Source organism: Globicephala melas, chromosome 3, assembly GCF_963455315.2.
Source record: "Globicephala melas chromosome 3, mGloMel1.2, whole genome shotgun sequence".
Taxonomy (NCBI): Eukaryota; Metazoa; Chordata; class Mammalia; order Artiodactyla; family Delphinidae; genus Globicephala; species Globicephala melas.
In genome coordinates this window covers 94,545,124-94,564,851 of record NC_083316.1, presented here as the reverse complement: position 1 = coordinate 94,564,851, position 19,728 = coordinate 94,545,124, and the positions used below count along the sequence as shown (strand labels likewise).

The 19,728-nt window shown below is 38.7% G+C and overlaps 1 non-coding gene across 1 annotated transcript; it reads left to right on the top strand.

Moving 5' to 3' along the window:
• The first annotated feature begins 19,328 nt into the window (after positions 1-19,328).
• Positions 19,329-19,492, top strand: LOC115860310 (U1 spliceosomal RNA). The gene has a single exon (XR_004042415.1). It is a non-coding gene; the product is annotated as a U1 spliceosomal RNA (small nuclear RNA).
• The last annotated feature ends 236 nt before the right edge of the window (positions 19,493-19,728 follow it).

The window sequence follows — 19,728 nt, the reverse complement described above, 5'->3', positions numbered from 1 at the left end:
CCCGTGTACCACAAAAAAAAAAAAAAAAAAAAAAATGTGAGCACCAGCAACTTGGCAGGAGCAGACAAAGGTCTTCCTTTGGCCAGAGAGCTTGAGGTATTGAAGGCATTAATGACTTCCATTAACTGAAGAATCAAGAGGTATCTTTTCTATGCATGGGTAGACATAAGGAAAGTGCACTACAAAGAAATCCTTGCCCTCTCTGGACATGTTGGAAGACACCAGTGGTACCTGCCCTAGTCTGCCAGCATCGTCACGTGCTGGGGAGTACCCTGTCCTCTGCAACAAGCACCTTGTCTACAGAATACAGCCTGGCAGCCACAAGTACTTACATGACCTTGGACTAACTTGTCCCCACACCAGTCAAATCATCTCCTGGCCAGTAGGACATATAGTATCACTGGCAGACCCTAAGTTGGCTATTCTGGTTGTCACCAGTAGAAAAAAAAAAAAAAAAGTACCCATATGTATAAAACCTGCTTATATATAATTAATACTTTCTTTATCTATAATGCAGTAAACTTTGCCCAAATTTCAGGAAAACGTATTAGAAAACTAAACTTTGGGGTTAAATAAGTTGCAGAAAGAAAGTCTTCCTTGGCAAAACCCAATTCAATAAATGAATTCATTTATTCATTCATTCAACAGACATCCAGACCTGTGTGGCCAGTTGCAGCAAATCCAAATAGAACACAGCCTCCATCCTGAACAGGAGTATATCACGCACATACATGCGATAAATGTCAAACTAATGAAAATAATGATAAATGTCATGAAAGAAATAAACCAAGAACTGTGGAAATTGAGAATGAGAAGCTGCTCGGCCTAAAGGACAGGTAGGATTTTCACAGGTAGACATGAAAGATCATATATTGTAGAAGGGAAAAGTCTCACAGTAGCCAAGGCTCACAACCTTCCATGTCACATACATTTAAGGAGGCTTTATTATTTAGGAAAATTGTGAATCCAATTTGACTAGAGGGCAGGGTGGAAGTGGAAGCTTGAGGAAAAAAGCAGAGGGCAAACGCTGAGGACTTTGGGCTTAATTCTGAAAGCAGTGGAGAGTGACCCAAATAGAAGAGTCATGTGATCAGAGCTGGGTTTTAGGAAGTTTTACCCGGTTCTTGGTGTGAGTTGGGTTGGGGGAAGAAGAGAAGTAAAGACAGGAAAGTCATTTTAGAGGCCTCTGCAGCAGTCTTGACAGGGACATCTGGACTAGGAGTTGGCAGTTTAAAGGACAGAAGCCAAGGAAGAGAGGAGCCATTGGCCAGGCCGAACCCTCCGTGGATTGGCTGGAGGGAGCAAGTAATCAAAGATGACTCTGACATAACCACCAGGCTCCAGGGAGGAGCAATAATATGTATTTACCGCAGACAAGTCAGGAAGAAATGTATCTCGTAAAGATAAAATTGTTTGATTTGGGGTAGTTTCATAGGGACATAAAGTTTATGAGCTGATCTGCTTCATATTAATTCTCTTATTAAACTGAATTGCACTGCTATCAGTAGAATACAGCCTGAAGGGAAACATGAGTAAGGTGGGGTGAGGAAAATGAATGCAGTCAGTGAAGTTGCTTCACAGGGACAGCCAATTCTGTGTGAATTGCCAAGACAGCAACATGTAGATTTGCTGAATTTATTTAATTCATTCTATTAATAACAATTTTATTCAACTTTATTGAGGTATAATTGACAAGTAAAATTATAATGTATTTAATATGTAGAACATGATGATTTGATGTATCTATACACTGTGAAAGAATTCCCACCATTGAGTTAATAACACCTCCATCACCTCATTTATTTACCTTTTCTTGTGGTGGGGGCCGCATGGAGGTGAGAACAATTAAGTCCTACTGTCTTAGCCAATTGCAGTTGTATAATCCAGTGTTATCAACTACAGTCACCATGTTATACATTAGATCCTCGGACCTTATTCATCTTGCAAATGAAAGTTTGTATCCTTTTACCAGCCTCTTCCTATTTCTCCCACCCCCAGTCCCTGGCAACCTTTTTTTAAGTGCAAATGAATTGCACTTAAAAAAAAAAATTCCACATATAAGAAGATTCACTTAATCCATTTGGGTCACTAGATTGTTGCGAAGTAGATACAACAGAGTCTAATTCTTAGGCACATGATGGAAAGAATTGTCAAATTAGGAAAAAAAAAATACCCATGCAGATCATTAAGGGTGTTTTTTGTTGTTGTTGTTGCTTTTTTGCGGTCCGCGGGCCTCTCGCTGTTGTGGCCTCTCCCATTGCGGAGCACAGGCTCCGGACGCGCAGGCTCAACGGCCATGGCTCACGGGCCCAGCCGCTCCGCGGCATGTGGGATCTTCCCGGATCGGGACACGAGCCAGCGTCCCCTACTTCGGCAGGCGGACTCTCAACCACTGCGCCACCAGGGAAGCCGTAAGGGTGGTTTTAAGGCTGCCTGAAAAGCTAGTTCTCCTTATTTTGCTATGCTTTATCTTTCTCCAAGATATAAACTTGTCAGCATGTGTTAATCCATTCCTTGTTTGCAAGACCATCAAGGTTTTTTTTTCCCATCTACGATATTTTAAGTACAGTTTTGAGTCTGACACGTTCTTTCTTTACCCAGACCAGACATCGGCAGGAATTTGCAGTGACCCCAGTTGGGAAAAATTTTGTCTTTAATTTACAGGTTTCACTTTTAGTCTGGGCAGGTCAAACCCAACTTCAATTTTTTTTTTTTAACTTCAAAATGGTTGGAAATATAGAACTGTTTTACTTTATAATTTTCAGATATTTTTTTCAGAATAGTCATACAATGATCTCTTTTGACTCCCTTTACCATATCATCACTTCACAAAATGTAAAGAGACTGATCAAGTGAACAGAGCTCCAAAAAGCCAGTCCAGTCTACCTCCAGGCAGGAGGTTTAATCCCAGAAATGTCCTGGGTCTCAGCATGAGAGAGTGGTCTTGGAATTACAGAGCAAAGTCACGTAGAGAAGAGCTAAAACAGGGGTCAGGGTGTTGAAACCGAAGTCCCTGGCTAATCAACTGAGTCCTGCTGGCCCCTGGGCTCCAGACCATCTGCACGGGCTGAGCTAATCCCCTCAAATAATAAGAACAATAATAAAAATAAAAATCACTACTGTAGCATAGCTACTTACACTAGGCACTGCATGCATATTCACATACTATTTCACCCCATTTCACAACAACCTTGTGAAGGGTTACAGATAAGGACAAGCTACAAAGTTGCAGACTTCTGGCTGGGATCAAGTTCTGACTGACTCCAAAGTTCATGCTCCATGCATCCTGCCTCTCTGGCTCTCCAGCAGGTTTTACTCACACTCTTGAGCTGGAGGCTAAATATGCATCCTGGGTTCAGGCTGAGCTGTTCAGATGCTGTGAGCCAAGAAACTGATCCCTTGGGATAAAACTGAGACTCTGTCCAAACTCTCCTGGCAAATGGCCCTCATTTTAGTTCTTACTTACATTGCCGTTGCACTGGAGGTTGTTTTCTAATTTCTCCTACTCATAAAATAGATATTTTTCTACTATTATATAAAAACAAGATACTAAAGGGTTCTATTGCCCTTCTCCTCATCCTCATGTTTTTGCTCCTCGTTCACTGAAGGAGAGCTTTAGGATGCAAGTAATTCCCTTACTTCGCACCCGTGCCCAATTCCTATTGGCTGAGATCCTTTGGTATTTTAAATTCTAAACTATTTTTAGATTTTTCACTGCCATATGTGTCATCAACGTCTTCAGTTTTGAGACTCTGTATTTGCCACTTACGTTACACATTTGCAACCTCTCTGCCACTATTTCTTTAAAATATAACAATATGGGACTTCCCTGGCCATCCAGTGGTTAAGACTCCGCACTTCCAATGCAGGGAGCACGGGTTTGATCCCTGGTCGAGAAACTAAGATCCCATATGCTGCATGGCGTGGCCAAAGATAAATTAATTAATTAATTAAATACAATATAACAATATGTGTGTCAAGGTTCATTGCTCGTCACTCTTGCATCTTCTCTTGAGATTCCCTTAGCTTGAAATGTTCTTTCTTAGTATTTTCCTCAGGTGAGATACACGTGGGATATCTAATCTAAATCATCCCGTATTCATCAACAGGTTCCTTTTTACTCTGGGAGGTGGATGGCATCTTGACTGAGTGTAGGCTTTTGAGATTGCCTTCCTTTCTTTCCATGCCCCGTAGATATTATTCTACCATCTCCAGGCTTCCACAGTTGCAGTTGATATTTGCCTTTTGTCCGGAAGCATGTAAGATTTTCTCTTTGTCCTTGCAACTCAGAAAACTCACCAGTTTTAGAAATAGATATATTATTTATGTATGTATTATATATTATTTCTTTTTCTCAACCTGCCTGGAACTCAGTAAACCTTTCCAAGGTGATAACTCCAGTCTTTATTTAAACCAGAATTTTTGTTCTTTGTTTTGAGATATGTCTTCAGCTTGATTATCACAACATGAATTGGATTCTCAATTGCGTCTCTTCTCTCTTCCCATTTTTGCACTGAATTATTGAGTTTCAAAATAATGCTTTTTAGGCCCAGAAAGTCCTGTTTATGCTGTAATAGAATCTCCTTGAGTGAGTGTGGGTTTATTATTAAAGTTGTCTTCTGTAGCCTCTAGCAATGACTACAGTAGAAGCTCACCTAATTCTGGGTGTTCTGGCTGCTCTTCATTCTTTTGTGGCCGCTGGGTTGCTTAAGACAATTTCTTTGGCTTAGGAAATTTGTCTTGGGTCTATCTTCCCCTGAGGTTTAGTCCAGCTCTGGAGGTATGTTAAGCAGAATGATAACTGCAGTTGCAGTGGTCTTGGCTGCAGTGGGCCTGTGATGGACTAGCAGGCCAGTTGTGACTCCTTCCTTGGTCAAGGACCAGAGAGTAGCTTCCTGCTCTCATTCTTCTCACAGGTAAACACTGGTGTTCCTCGGGGAAAGAGGAGAACGTGCTCCTGTTCAGCTGCCTCAGGGTGTCCAGCAGTTTTCCGTGGGCTACTTGGAGGCAGATCGGTACAATCTGTCCTCTAGGATGGAGGTCTACAGATCTCCTCAAGGCATTCTCTCACCAAGATCCAGGCCTCATCCCAGGATTCTTCCCCCATACTTCTCAGACTCAGATCTGATTTGCAACAAAGTTGCCAAGACTATTCAATGGGAAAAGGAGTCTTTTCAATAAATGGTGCTGGGCAACTGGATAGCCACATGCAAAAAAGAAAGAAAGAAAAAAGAAATTGAATGCTTACCTCACACAATATACAAAAATTAACTGAAAGTGGGTCAAATACCTAAATTTCAGAGCTGAAACTCTAAAATTCTTAGAAGAAAGCATAGGGGTAAATCTGTAGTACCTTGGATTTGGCAATGGATTTTTATATATGACAACAAAAGCATAAGCAACAAATGAAAAAAATACATAAATGGAACTTAAAATAGAAAAAACATCTATGCTCCTAGGGACACTGTCAAGAAAGTAAAAAGACAACACAGAATGAGAGAAAGTACACTTGACCCTTGAACAGCACAGGTTTGAACTGTGTGGGTCCGCTTATATGCAGTTTTTTTTTAAAATAGTAAATACTATACAGTACTACATGATCCACAGCTGGATGTACTCTCTGATGCAAAAGCACAGATATGGAGAGCCGACTCTAAATTATACCTGGATTTTTGACTGTATTTGCAAATCATGTATCTGATAAGAGACTTGTATCTGGAATAAGTAGGGAGTGCTTACAAATCAATAATAAAAAGATAAATAAAACAATGTTTTAAATGAGTAAATGATCTGAATAGAAATTTCTCCAAAGAAGATCTACAAGTGACCAAGAACGATGAAAAGATGTTAGACATCATTAGTCATCAGGGAAATGCAACTCAAAACCACAATGAGGGCTTCCCTGGTGGCGCAGTGGTTGAGAGTCCGCCTGCCGATGCAGGGGACGAGGGTTCGTGCCCCGGTCTGGGGGGATCCCACTTGCCGTGGAGCGGCTGGGCCCGTGAGCCATGGCCGCTGAGCCTGCGTGTCCGGAGCCTGTGCTCCGCAATGGGAGAGGCCGCAACAGTGAGAGGCCCGCGTATTGCAAAAAAAAAAAAAAAAACCAAAAAAAACCCACAATGAGATACAACTTCACACTCACTAGGATGACTAGGATCAAAAAGTCAGCTAAAACAAGTGCTGGTGAGGATGTGGAGAAAATGGAACCCTCATACACCGCCAGTGGGAACGCAAAATGAAGACACCACTTTGGAAAACACTCTGGTAATTCCTCAAATGATTAAACTTAGAGTTTCCATTTGACACAGCAATTCCAGTTCTAAGTAACCTAAATGGAAAACAACGAAATGTTCATCAACTGATGAATGAAAACAATATGAGACATCCATACAGTGGAATATTATTTGACTGTAAAAAGGAGTGAAATGCTAATTCTTGGTATAGCATGGATAACCTTGAATTTATTGTGCTAAGTGAAAGAATCCAGTTACAAAAGACCACATATTCTATGATTCCATTTATATAAAGTGTACAGAATCATCAAATCTATAGAGACAGAAAGTAGGTTAGTGGTGTTTAGGGCTGGGTGGCAGAAGGTAGGGGTGAGGTGAAAAGGGAGGATGGGGCACAAAAGCAAATAGCTACACAGTACGGGTTTCTTTTTGAGGTGTTGAAAACGTTCTAAAATTGACTGTGGTCATGGTTGCACATAACTGTGAATGTAGTAAAAAAAAACCATTGAATTATATACTTTAAGTGGGTAGATTACATGGTATGTTAATAATCTCTCAATGAGGCTGTATAAAAACATGCTATAATGAAAAAAAAGAATAATATTGCTAAAAATACCATGTAAGAACAAAGGTTGAAATAACCTCAAGCCTGTGTATCGAGTAAAAAGGTAAGCAATATTCCCAGGTCTTAGAAAATTGGCAAAATTATAATCTGCACCTTGGTATACAAAGTGCCATAATTTGTTAAAAACTATGAATATAACACATAAAAATAAAACTATTAACACTTAAATTTGAACTAAATATAAGGTCGCAGATTTAGCAAATAGAAACAGAATTCCCAGTTAAATTTGATTTACTTTTAATTGCCTTGGCATATATACATTTAGATAAATGAAAAATACCACATGGGATATACTTTACAATAAAAGTATTTGTTATTTATCGGAAATAAATTATAAGCATCTAAATTATATACCACTTCCTTTGATTTTATTTCTCTGATTTTATTTCTTCTTAACAGTTCCTTGTTTTGTAGCCTTTTGATTGTATAATTCCTTGTGGTTACAGTCTATTTTCCATTTACATTGTCCATTTCTTTTGTTATTTTAACATTTAACAGTAAGAACATGGGTAATATTAACATTATAAGCCAGTATACTAAACATATACTGGCATAAAGTTAAATTCTAATCATTGCTCTTCAAATTTTATTTGTTGAAGCATATACCATCTTTAATGACACAACTTGCTCCTCTATTCTTGAAGACTACATTGCATCTCTTGATCAATAACTTTATAAAATGTCCACTGATATGAAAGAACATTGTTGTCCATTTTTATTTCCTTCTTCTTCAGCAAGCCACCTGATTCCACTTGTTCTCGTGCTGGCAGAATTGTTAGTAATATCCAGTAAAAGAATCAAATTCTTCAAAGGAGGATATCAATTTTAAAGCCCAGTTATGACTAGTGCCATAATAATTGTCTACATCAAGTTGGAATTTCTTTCCTGTTCAGAAGTACTACTACCCCTTTTAAGAACAGCCTCGAAGGCTTCCCTGGTGACGCAGTGGTTAAGAACCCACCCGCCAATGCAGGGGACACGAGTTTGAGCCCTGCTCCAGGAAGATCCCACATGCCGCAGAGCAACTAAACCTGTGAGCCACAACTTCTGAGCCTGTGCTCTAGAGCCCATGAGCCACAACTACTGAGCCCGCATGCCACAACTACTGAAGCCTGTGCACCTGAAGCCCATGCACTGCAACAAAGAGTAGCCCCTGCTCGCCACAACTAGAGAAAGCCTGCGCGCGGCAGCAAAGACCCAACACAGCCAAGAATAAATTTAAAAAAATAAAATTAAAAAAAGAACAACCTTGATAATGAAAGAGATAAATTTTTCATCAATTCTTTCTTCAGTTTCCTTTGAACAGTGGAGTACTTGAAAAATGTTTGCCCTTCTTTCAATTTGCATCATCTTCTTGCTAAATTGATTAAAAACTACGAACAAGAAATAGGTAGCCTTCACTTAACAGATTACTAAAAACTCAACAAGAATTTTAGGTCCATTTTCTTCATAATTAAAGTATGATTTCATACTTTGTGACAGACTGATGATTCCTTCAAATGTATTTGTTAAATAGAGCCAGTAGATTTTTTGAGAGAACTGAATAATGCCAACAAAAATCACAAACTTTTTAAATTGCTTAATACAAATATCATAATATCATTAGAAAGCATAAATGCTAAAGTAAAAGAATAATTTCATAACAATGTCATGGCAATGTCTATAGAAAGAACATCATATGCTCTCTGAGCAGAATATAGCCAGGACAGCCAACACAGTCAGTGGAATCTCATGCTTTGCTTCAACTTTGAAGAAACGTTTTTTTTGCACCTTTACGCAAACATCTGCATCATCTACATCGAAAGCAGGAAAATTGATCTCATCAACTCCTAGCTCAGTAAGAGAGTCGTTCCTGAAATTCGTTAGTGTTTCTGAAGTCTCATCTGGAAGATATTTCACTCACGATGACTTTGTGAGCAAGCCTTTTTCACAAGAAAAATATTGCAGGAGCAAAAGGAAAATTTTTTTCTCATTGTGATTATTTGTGGCTGTGCTGCAAAAAGGTGAGGAAGCATTTAGATCTTTGATAACTTGTAGTAGTAAATGCAGCCATAACACTCCTTATTATGGCTGTAGATTTTGTCCCAGCTCTTGAGTATTTGCTTGCAGTTTTGGAATCAGAAAATCCTTCTGATAGCAATACATTTAAACCTTCGAGCTAAAAGACAGATGGTGACATAGACTGTGAAGGCCATTTTAACTTCTGCTGTGATGATTTATCTTCATCTGAATCTCTTGCAATCAAAAAAATTTATTATTTTATCATCTTCTTTGGTACTAGTTGAAGAAATCATATATATCTTATGCTCAGCTGTTAGTATGTGCTGGTTTATACCTAATGGTTTTTATATTGAATGAATAATTGTGTATTACACAAAGGCTTCAAAATAACTTTTTTCTCCTTTAATAAGTGTCCATAGTTTGGAAATTCATCACAAAATTACTTTTGTGTTTTGGCATTTGAGGTTTCAAATATACACAAAAAATTATCGATTTGCTATTATCAATTACTGCAAAATTTGAGACAATTGAATTTGATAATCTATGTCTACATCAATGCCATTAGTCACTCACAAATCTGAACTCATAGGAACTACACACAGGCTTGCAAGGTTGCCAAACAACAATAAACTGAACTCGATATCTGATGCAAAGAAGGTAATCTTCCTGCTTGCCTGCAAGGGAGAGCTACACTTGTAAGACAGTTTTCGTGAGCAAAACCAGAGTTAATCTTACATAAGGTTTTGAGAAGCTTGCCATTCAGGGACTAGTGGACTTTCAGAAGCAAGAGTATACACAGCTCGAAGGACTTTTTGCTGTGTTGGGATGGTCACTGGAGGAAGGCGGCTGTTGGTCAGCTGACCAACCTCCAGGAGTACGGCTACTGGAGAGAGGCACTTGCTGTTTGGTGTTGTATATAGAATCATGGGCTGTCCCAGAGCGCTGACTTTCAGGACTGGGGATTTGTCACTGATTGGCTGGCATTCAGAAACTCGGGCTGTTATTAGGTGCTTAGAGTGAGGCTTTTGACTGGCCAGTTTCCAGAAGCAGGGCTGTGGGAGTGAGCCTATAGCTATTTGGCTAATATTCGGAGCATATAAACTGGTACCAAGTTATCTTGAATTAACAGTGGTTACTTGTTCGCAACTTGGCAATTTGGCCAGAGAAAAGTGTTTCCTTTTCTTGAATATGAAAAGTAATTTTTTTTTTTTTTCTTTTTGCTGTAAGCGGGCCTCTTACTGTTGTGGCCTCTCCCGTAGCAGAGCACAGGTTCGGGACACGCAGGCTCAGCGGCCATGGCTCACGGGCCCAGCCGCTCTGCGGCATGTGGGATCTTCCCGGACCTGGGCACGAACCCGCGTCCCCTTCATCGGCAGGCGGACTCTCAACCACTGCACCACCAGGGAAGCCCCGAAAAGTAAATATTTTTAATTCTCAGTTTCCCCTTTTGATCTCCCTTCAACCAAACCTTCAGGAGAGACAATAAGAGATTGTCCAGATGTTTGTTTGTACAAGTATGGTTTTCAGCTGGTATTGCCATTTAAGTGATTTAAGCACCAACCACTGTGGCGGAAAAATAGCTCTAACTGATGAATTTTTGTAATTTCTCCAAAAGAAGCTGAATACAGGGCATTTGATGTGTCCTGACAAAGTCTATACAGGTCATAGGACATGATTAAATACAGAGCTTGTCCCATATATACAGGATGCCTGACAACCCTATTTAAATATTTTCTAGTTAAAACAAACATTAAACATTTTACGTAACAGTAAAAAGATTTGCTTTCTAAAATTAAAAAAAAATTTAAGATCATTTTATTGACCTGGGTATCTTTAAAAACATCAAATTAAATTGAGCTTATGCCTTTTTCTCTCTCTCATTTAATCTCCCCAAACTATACAGACGTATTTAAGATCTCTTCTGCTAAAGGAGGTGCTAATTTTTTTTTTTTTTTTGGCTGTGTTGGGTCTTCGTTGCTGCGCGTGGGCTTTCTCTAGTAGTGGCGAGCGGGGGCTACTCTTCGTTGCGTGTGCAGGCTTCTCATTGCGGTGGCTTCTTTTGTTGCAGATCACGGGCTCTAGACGTGTGGGCTTCAGCAGTTGTGGCATGCAGGCTTAGTAGTTGTGGCGCATGGGCTTAGTTGCTCCGTGGCATGTGGGATCTTCCTGGACCAGGGATCGAACCTGTGTTCCCTGCATTGGCAGGCAGATTCTTAACCACTGCAGGAGGTGCTTAATTTTTTTGATGTTGATGATGGTAATAATTTCCTACCAAAATGTTCTTAAAATAAGATCTGAGTTTGCATGTAACGATTTTGCTTTTGCTTACCTCTTTGTTTTTATTCAAAGCTATAATTCTACTTTCTAGTGAGAAAGATGCACCAATAAATAAGAGATCAATAAATATCACCAGGAAAGTGATTAATGCCTAATGTTGCCTTTCTAAAACAGCAAGCTGAGAGTTTCATATTTCTTTAGAAGTTTTTAAAAACCATTTATGCAGGTCATAAAACAAAGATTTTTTTTCTTTTTTTTTTTTTTTTTTGGTCATGCTGCTTGTGGGATCTTAGTTCGCCGACCAGGGAGTGCTAACCACTGGACTGCCAGGGAATTCCCTAGCAAAAGCACTTTTAAAGAGACTTCAAGAATTCTCATAAATCTCAATGGTGATTAAATCTTAATAATAATACTGATATAAATGTGCTTCATTTTATGCTCTGTGTAAATTCTCTAGAATAAAAGTTGTTGTTTAAAGGAAATCTGTTTTAAGTAACTGTGAAATCTAACTGTAGTTCCAGGAACCTGTAAACCCATTCAACAGATGCAATGAAGCAGAGGGAGGCCACAGATATTAAGTAGGGAATCCTGTGCAGAGCAGCTAGACAGGTCAGCCCCTCCCCTTTCTCTCACTCACACTAACAGTGGCAGCAGCAATTTGACACTCACAATGGACCGTGGGGATAAAACAGCACAGCAGTGCTCCACAGAGCTGTTGACTTAGTGAGGGACAGAAAGACCTCTCACACAGAAGATATCTATTGGGATATCTCCTCCAGACCACATGTTCTGTCCCACCCACAATCCCTGGAAGCAAGTTGTAGTAAACAGAAGCCAAATCCACAGACATGTATACACAGAGCCATAGATACAAAGATAAGCACACAACTAAGAATCACCACTTGAGGAATACTGTGAAAGAGAGGCACCAACCTCAACCAAAAACCCAACACTCAAAGAAACAGATAAGAGAACAAATAGAAAAGACTCCAAAATAGTTATAATTAATAATTCTTGTGTGATAAAAGAGGACTACAGATATATATTCCATACAAGATAGACAATTATGAAAAACTCCAAAATTCTTAGAAATTAAAAATATGATCACAGAAAATTTTAAAGCTCAGTAAATAAGCTTAATAAGAGAATGGACAAAATTGAAGATTAACTATTGGTTAGAAGGTCTGGGTGAGGAATTTGCTTATAACCTAGCACCGTCTTGAAGTTCTGATGTCCACCTTCAAGGAGGGAGGAAGAGAGGGAAAGGGGAGAAAGCAGAGGGGGCTCTAAAATATAAAGTATTTTTTAAAAGATTTAAGTAAAGAATAAAAATAGAGTAATGAAATAACAGACCTTTAATAGATATTAGTAAATATTGACACATTTAATGTATTTATGCATAGACTTCATTGTAACACAACATATTTTTCTTCTCAGCTAAATAGACAAGCAAGTCAAATGACTAGACTTATACGGGCTAATTCAGACTATAGAAAGTGTTCCAGGAATACATAAGGATGAAAAGTTTCCTACCTCATTCTATTAGGCTCAAATACCACCACCACCACCACCACAAACAACAAACAAACAAACAAATAAAACTATAGGCCAACACCAATTGTATACCCAGTTGTAAAAAGCACAAATAAAATATTAACAAATGAAGGTCATTGGTGTATTAGCAAGTAGAGTTTATCTCAGGAAAGCAAGGATGATTCCATGTTACAACATATATTAATGTTATTTACAATAGTAAGATACCATAAAGAAAAAAATGTTATGATCTTGAGGTAAGAAAGACATCACTTAAGCAAGATTCAGTTAAAGCTTAGAAACCATGAAGGTTAAAAAAACATTTTAAAACTCTATAGTACAAAATTTAAAACTCTATAGTACAAAATTTACCATAAACATGTAGAAGACAACAATCAACAGATCTTTCAGAAAATATCTGAAATATAGGATTAATATCTCAAATATATAAAGAGTTCCTAAAATATATAAGAAAAAGACAAAGGTCCTGTGAAAAAATGGAAGTAAATTAGCAAGTCACAGAAGAAATTCAGGTGATTAAGAGCAAATAAAAAGGTGCTCCTCTTCATCAATAATCCACAAACTGAATATTAGAACTTATATTCTTCACTCCCAAGACTAATAGAAAGGTGGAGAAAGGGCCATTTTGGCAAGTACATGGTTAAAAGGTATTCTCTTATCCTTTGGGTGAGAGTTCAAATTGATTCAGTTGTGTTTTGCTGTAGTGGTGGTGGTTATTGTTGTTGTTGCTTTTAGGGTGATTAGCTGAATCTATTAACATATTAAATGTGCATACATTTTAAGCCATAAACTGCACTTACAAGAATGTCTCCCAAAGAAATTCTAATCGCACAGCTTCTCAAAGGTGTAGTTCAGTGAGGTGACAGTTTGAGAACTTGGACATTTTGATTTACTTTGCAAAATCCCTTCCATTTCTCTACTATTGAAAGCTGCAGGGCAATTTGGGGAACGGTCGTCGGCACAGATGGTGGGCCTGAATAGTCTGAGTAATCCCAAACTCATTGCCATTGATTGGTTCAGAAATGAACAAATTTAGCCAGTGAAATGTGAGGAACCTTGAGTAAACGTTTCTGAAAAAGTTCTTTCTCACTCTTGAAAGAGAACGGTGGGAAACAAATCTTTTTCCATTGGCTATGCAAATTAGAAAGCATGTAGCTCTGGTCACTGTCGTCAGTCATTTTATGTCCAGAGGTGAGCCAGCTTTGGGATGAAATGGATGCTGAGACTGGCAGGGTAGCAAGATAGAAAGGACCTGGCTCCATGATGGCATTGTTTGTTTGTTTTTTAAAATTTATCTTATTGAAGTATAGCTGATTTATAATGTTGTATTAATTTCTGCTGTGCAGCAAAGTAAACATTCAGTTATATATATATATACATTCTTTCTCATATTCTTTTCCACTATGTTCTATCACAGGATATTGAATATAGTTCCCTGTGTAGGACCTTGTTGTTTATCCATTCTATATATAATAGTTTGCATCTGCTAATCCCAAACTCCCCCTCCATCCCTCCCCTATCCCCCTCCCCCTTGACAACCACAAGTCTGTTCTCTATGTCTATGAGTCTGTGTATGTTTTGTAAATAAGTTCATCTGTGTCATATTTTAGATTTCATATATAAGTGATATCATATGGTATTTGTCTTTCTGTTTCTGACTTACTTCACTTAGTATGATAATCTCTAGGTCCATCCATGTTGCTGCAAATGGCCTTATTTCATTCTTTTTTAGAGCTGAGTAGTATTCCATTGTATATATGTACCACATCTTCTTTATATATTCATCTGTCGATGGACATTTAGGTTGTTTCCATGTCCTGACTATTGTGAATAATGTTGCTATGAACATAGGGGTGGATATATCTTTTCAAATTATAGCTTGTCTGGGTAAATGCCCAGGAGTGGGATTGCTGGATCATATGGCAACTCTATTTTTAGTTTCTTGAGGAACCTCCATACTGTTTTCCATAGTGGCTGCACCAATTTACATTCCCACCAAGAGTGTAGGAAGGTTCCCTTTTCTCCACACCCTCTCCATGATTTTTTTTTTTTAAAACCAACGTTTTCACAAACCTGTTTTTTTTTTTTTAATTTTGTTTATTTATTCAGTTGCGCTGGGTCTTAGTTACAGCAGGTGGGCTCCTCGGTTGTGACACGCGAACTTCTTAGTTGCTGCATGCATGTGGGATCTAGTTCCCTGACCAAGGATCGAACCAGGCCCCCTGCATTGGGAGTGCAGAGTCTTAACCACTGCACCACCAGGGAAGTCCTCCAGCATTTGTTGTTTGTAGACTTTTTAATGATGGTCATTCTGACTGGTGTGAGGTGGTACCTCATTGTAGTTTTGATTTGCATTTCTCTAATAAGTAAAGATGTTGAGCATCTTTTCATGTGCCTTTTGGCCATCTATTTGTTTTCTTTGGAGAAATATCTACTTAGGTCTTCTGCCCATTTTTCCATTGGGTTGTTTGGTTTTCTGTTGTTGAGTTGTATGAGCTGTTTGTATATTTTGGAGATTAAGCCCTTGTCAGTCGTATCATTTGCAATTATTTTCCCCTAGTCCATAGGTTGTCCTTCCGTTTTGCTTATGGTTTCCTTTGCTGTACAAAACCTTGTAAGTTTGATTAAGTCACATTTGTTTATTTTTGCTTTTGTTTCCATTGCCTTGGGAAACTGACCCAAGAAAACTTAGGTATGATTTATGTCAGAGAATGTTTTGCCTATGTTCTCTACTAGGAGTTTTATGGTGTCATGTCTTTTGTTAAAGTCTTTAAGCCATTTTGAGTTTATTCTTGTGTATGTTGTGAGGGAGTGTTTATTCATTTACATGCGGCTGTCCAACTTTCCCAGCACCACTTGCTGAAGAGAGTGTCTTTTCTCCATTGTATATTCTTGCCTCCTTTGTCGAAGATTAATTGACCAAAGGTGTGCGGGTTTATTTCTGGGCTCTCTGTTCTGTTCCATTGATCCATATGTCTGTTTTTGTGCCAATACCACACTGTTTTGATTGCTAGCTTTGTAGTACAGTATTGTCTGAAGTCTGAGAGGATTATGCCTCCTGCTTTGTTCCTTTTCCTCAGGATTGCTTTGGCAATTCTGGATCTTTTGTTGTTCTGTGTACATTTTAGGATTATTTGTTCTAGTTCTGTGAATAATGTCATGTCATGAGAAATTTGATAAGGATCGCATTCATTCTGTAGATTGCTTTGGGTAGTATGGCCATTTTAATAATATTAATTCTTCCAACCCAAGAGCATGGGATACATGATGGCATTATTGAGCCAATAAATCAGCCAGCAATAAAGCCTGCTTTATCTCTGAAATCCTAGTTATGTGAGCTAAAAATGTCTTTATTGTTAAAGCAGTTTGAGTCAGAGTTTCTATTACTTTCAGCCAAATGCATCCTAACTGATGTAATGTATACTGCAGCACCATTGGTAATAGAGAAAAATAGCCAAACAACCTAAATGCATATAAGCAGGGGAATGGTTAAATAAATATAGCATATCCATATTGTGGAATATTAGGCAGTCACGAAAATAAATAAGGTAGGTCTGTATGCATAGATGTGCAAAATTCTTCAAGACCTTGATACGTGAATAAAGCAAATAGTGAAACAATACATATAGTACGTAATCCCTTTGATGTTTTAAAAATTATATATGTAAACATTTTCAGTCAACTGCGTAAAAATAGAACTAGAAGGATACACAGCACTGGGGAATAAGGTGGGAGTGTGGGGTTGGAAGTGAAAGAGCCCAGTTTTATGTTTATTTTTCGTAATTATGTATGTCTTGAATATTTTACAACGTCAATGAAGACATACATTAATCTTGTGTTTAAAAAATGCACAGTTCATTGTACTACACAAAGCTTCGTGACTGACCCTTCTTTCATAGCTTATGCATAAGACCTCATAGGTCTATAAAAAGCAATATTTATTTTTTCCTTTATTTTATTTTATTTTTTATTTATTTTTATTTTTGCGGTACGTGGGCCTCTCACTGTTATGGCCTCTCCCGTTGTGGAGCACAGGTTCCGGACGCGCAGGCTCAGCGGCCATGGCTCACGGGCCCAGCCGCTGGGCGGCACGTGGGATCTTCCCAGACCGGGGCACGAATCCGTGTCCCCTGCATCGGCAGGCGGACTCTCAACCACTGCGCCACAAGGGAAGCCCTATTTTTTCCTTTATTTTAATAAGTGCTGACAGAGAACACCTCAAAGGTGTTCAACATAGTTGACAATCACTAATGCTTGTCTCCAAGAAAGATTCTATATTTTCTATAAACACTAGCCTCTAACTATAAGCTCTGTCTTTTCATTGGCTTTGACTCTAATATATAATAGGCTAAGGAAGATGTGGCTTCCTATGGATTCTTCCGATTGTGTGAATAAACCCAGAAAACACCATCAACCAAAGTTATCCTGGAAAATGTTTCAGAGCAAATGGCAAGTCTCTAGCTAATTCCAGGAATAAATGAATTCCATCTTTCCCTAATGCTAGTGGGAGTTTTTGTTAATCTCATAGCTAATTACATAAGAATTAGCATTGCAGCTTCAGGATGTGTGACTTTTCCGGTGTCTGTTCAGGATGCCCATGGCACTGAGTGCATCGCTTGAGACATCATAGTTGCCTTGCTGTTTTGTAATAGTGTATTTACACGTTCATCTCTTTTGCTAGACTGTTTGCTCCCTGAAAGCAGGGAGCCCTTCACTAACACATTCATTTATTTATTCATTCATTCCATAAATATTTATTGCATGTTGTGATGGTTAGTTTTATGTGTCAGCTTGGCTAGGCTATAGTACTGAGCTATTCAATGGAATATAAATCTAGGTGTTGCTATGAAGGTATTTTGTGAATGTGATTAACATATACAATCCGTTGACCTTAAATCAAGGGGATTATCCTGAATAATCTGGGTAGATATCATCCAGTCAGTTGAAAGTCCTCAAGAGAAAAACCGAGGTTTCCCTGAGGAAAAAAAAATTCTGCTTGTGGGCTGCAGCTTTAGCACCTGACTGAGAATTTCCAGTCTGCCTTCCTGCCCTATGAATTTCAGAGTTGCCTCAACAGCCCTCACAATGCATAAGCCAATTCCTTGCAATAAATCTCATACATGTATATGATATATAATCTCCGACTGATTCTGTTCTTAAATAGAACCCTGACTGAATCACATGCCCACTATGTGATGGACACTAAATGTTCAATGATAAACAAAACAGAGATGGAATTTACCATCTAGTATTGGCAGAAACAATAAATAGACAAGTAATATATATATTTGCAAGTTGTGGTATGTACTAAGAAGGAAAATAAAGAGGTACTACTATGAGGAAATTAAAGGAGGAAGCTAATTTAACTCGGGTGATCAGGGACAGGCTCTTGAGGAAGGTGACATGTAGTGTGAAGTGTGAGGAAGCATCAGTCTTGAAAAATGTAAAGAGAAGAGAGTCCCAGGCAGAAGGAACAGTATGTGCAAAGGCCCTGGGATCAAATGAGTGCTTGACCTCTTCCTGGAATTGCCAGAAGACTGAAATATAATGTGTCCTGACCTCTCCTTTGAAATCCTGTGACTATACCAATTATCTATTTGCCTTACCCACATTTCTTTGAATAATTGGTTTTCTGCCTGTCTTGCCGTTACTAAAATGAAATTTCCATAAAGGCAGGGATTTTTTGTGTTTTGTTTCCCTGCTGTATCATCAGGAATGAAAAGTTCCTGGTACTTAGCAGGTACTCATAAATATTGAATGAATGAATGAACAGTTAGTAACAATTGCAGGAGTCCAGGCAAAAGAGGATGTTGGCTTGGTTAAAGTGGAGGTGATGGGACTAGAGAAGGGCCAACAAGTCTGAGGTATCTTCGGGAGTTACAGTCAATAGCACTGGTTGATAGATGAGAAGTGGGGTGTAAAGGAAAAGAGGTCAAGTGGCTCACAGTTGTCCGGCCTGAACAAATAGGTAGATGGTGGTGCCAGTGGCAGAAATGGGAGAGCCTATTGGTAAATAAATTGGTATTTCCAGGACCTAGCTTGCAATGTTTATAACTGTTTGATAAATGAATGAATGAAATGGTGAGTTTAATTGCCATCACTGGGTTTAGCAAAAGGCAGCTACCTTAATGGTCACAGATCTTCCAAGTCCTCCTTTTAAATTGTTTATTTTTTCTTAAAAATTTTTCATAAGCTTTAATGGTATCTTTAGCACCTTCTAGAAGAAAACACTTTGTTTTTTTACTTTCATAATATAAAGTAAATATCCTATTAGTAGGCTGAAGGACTGTGTTTGGATGACTTTAAGGAACTTTTAGCTATGGTGAAATCCCGCAGACAGGGAATTTCTATGTGCTACACGCTCCCAAGATACACATTCTTGGTGCAATAACCACAGAACAGGCCCACGTATATCCCAAGAAATGGGTCTCCCCTTTTTTGGTACCTCCCTCTGTTTTAGGTATTTTCTTTCATTTCAAATTTTAAAATTTCATTTCACCAAAATGCATCTCAATTTTGTGAAGTACCTAAGCTATTTTTTTTTCCTCCAAAACAATTTTCTCAAACAATCCACCATGGATTAGTACTACCTGGGGGCAGAGGAACCGGAGGGGGAACTTGTTAAAAACAAGTACACAATACTTACCTGGCAGGGGAGATACCATGATCACGAAGGTGGTTTTCCCAGGGCGAGGCTTATCCATTGCACTCCGGATGTGCTGACCCCTGCGATTTCCCCAAATGTGGGAAACTCGACTGCATAATTTGTGGTAGTGGGGGACTGCGTTCGCGCTTTCCCCTGATGTAAAAAAAAAAAAAAAAAAAAAAAAAAACAAGTACACATTCCTAGATCCTGGTTGAAACTTAGTGTATCAGTCAACTTTGGGAATGGGGGCCCAGAATCAGGATTTTAAATATGCCTCCTAAATGATTCTTCTTTTTTTTTCTTGGCTGAGTTTGGTCTTCATTGCCACGCGCGGGCTTTCTCTAGTTGTGGAGAGCGGGGGCTACTCTTTGTTGCGGTGCCCAGGCTCCTAA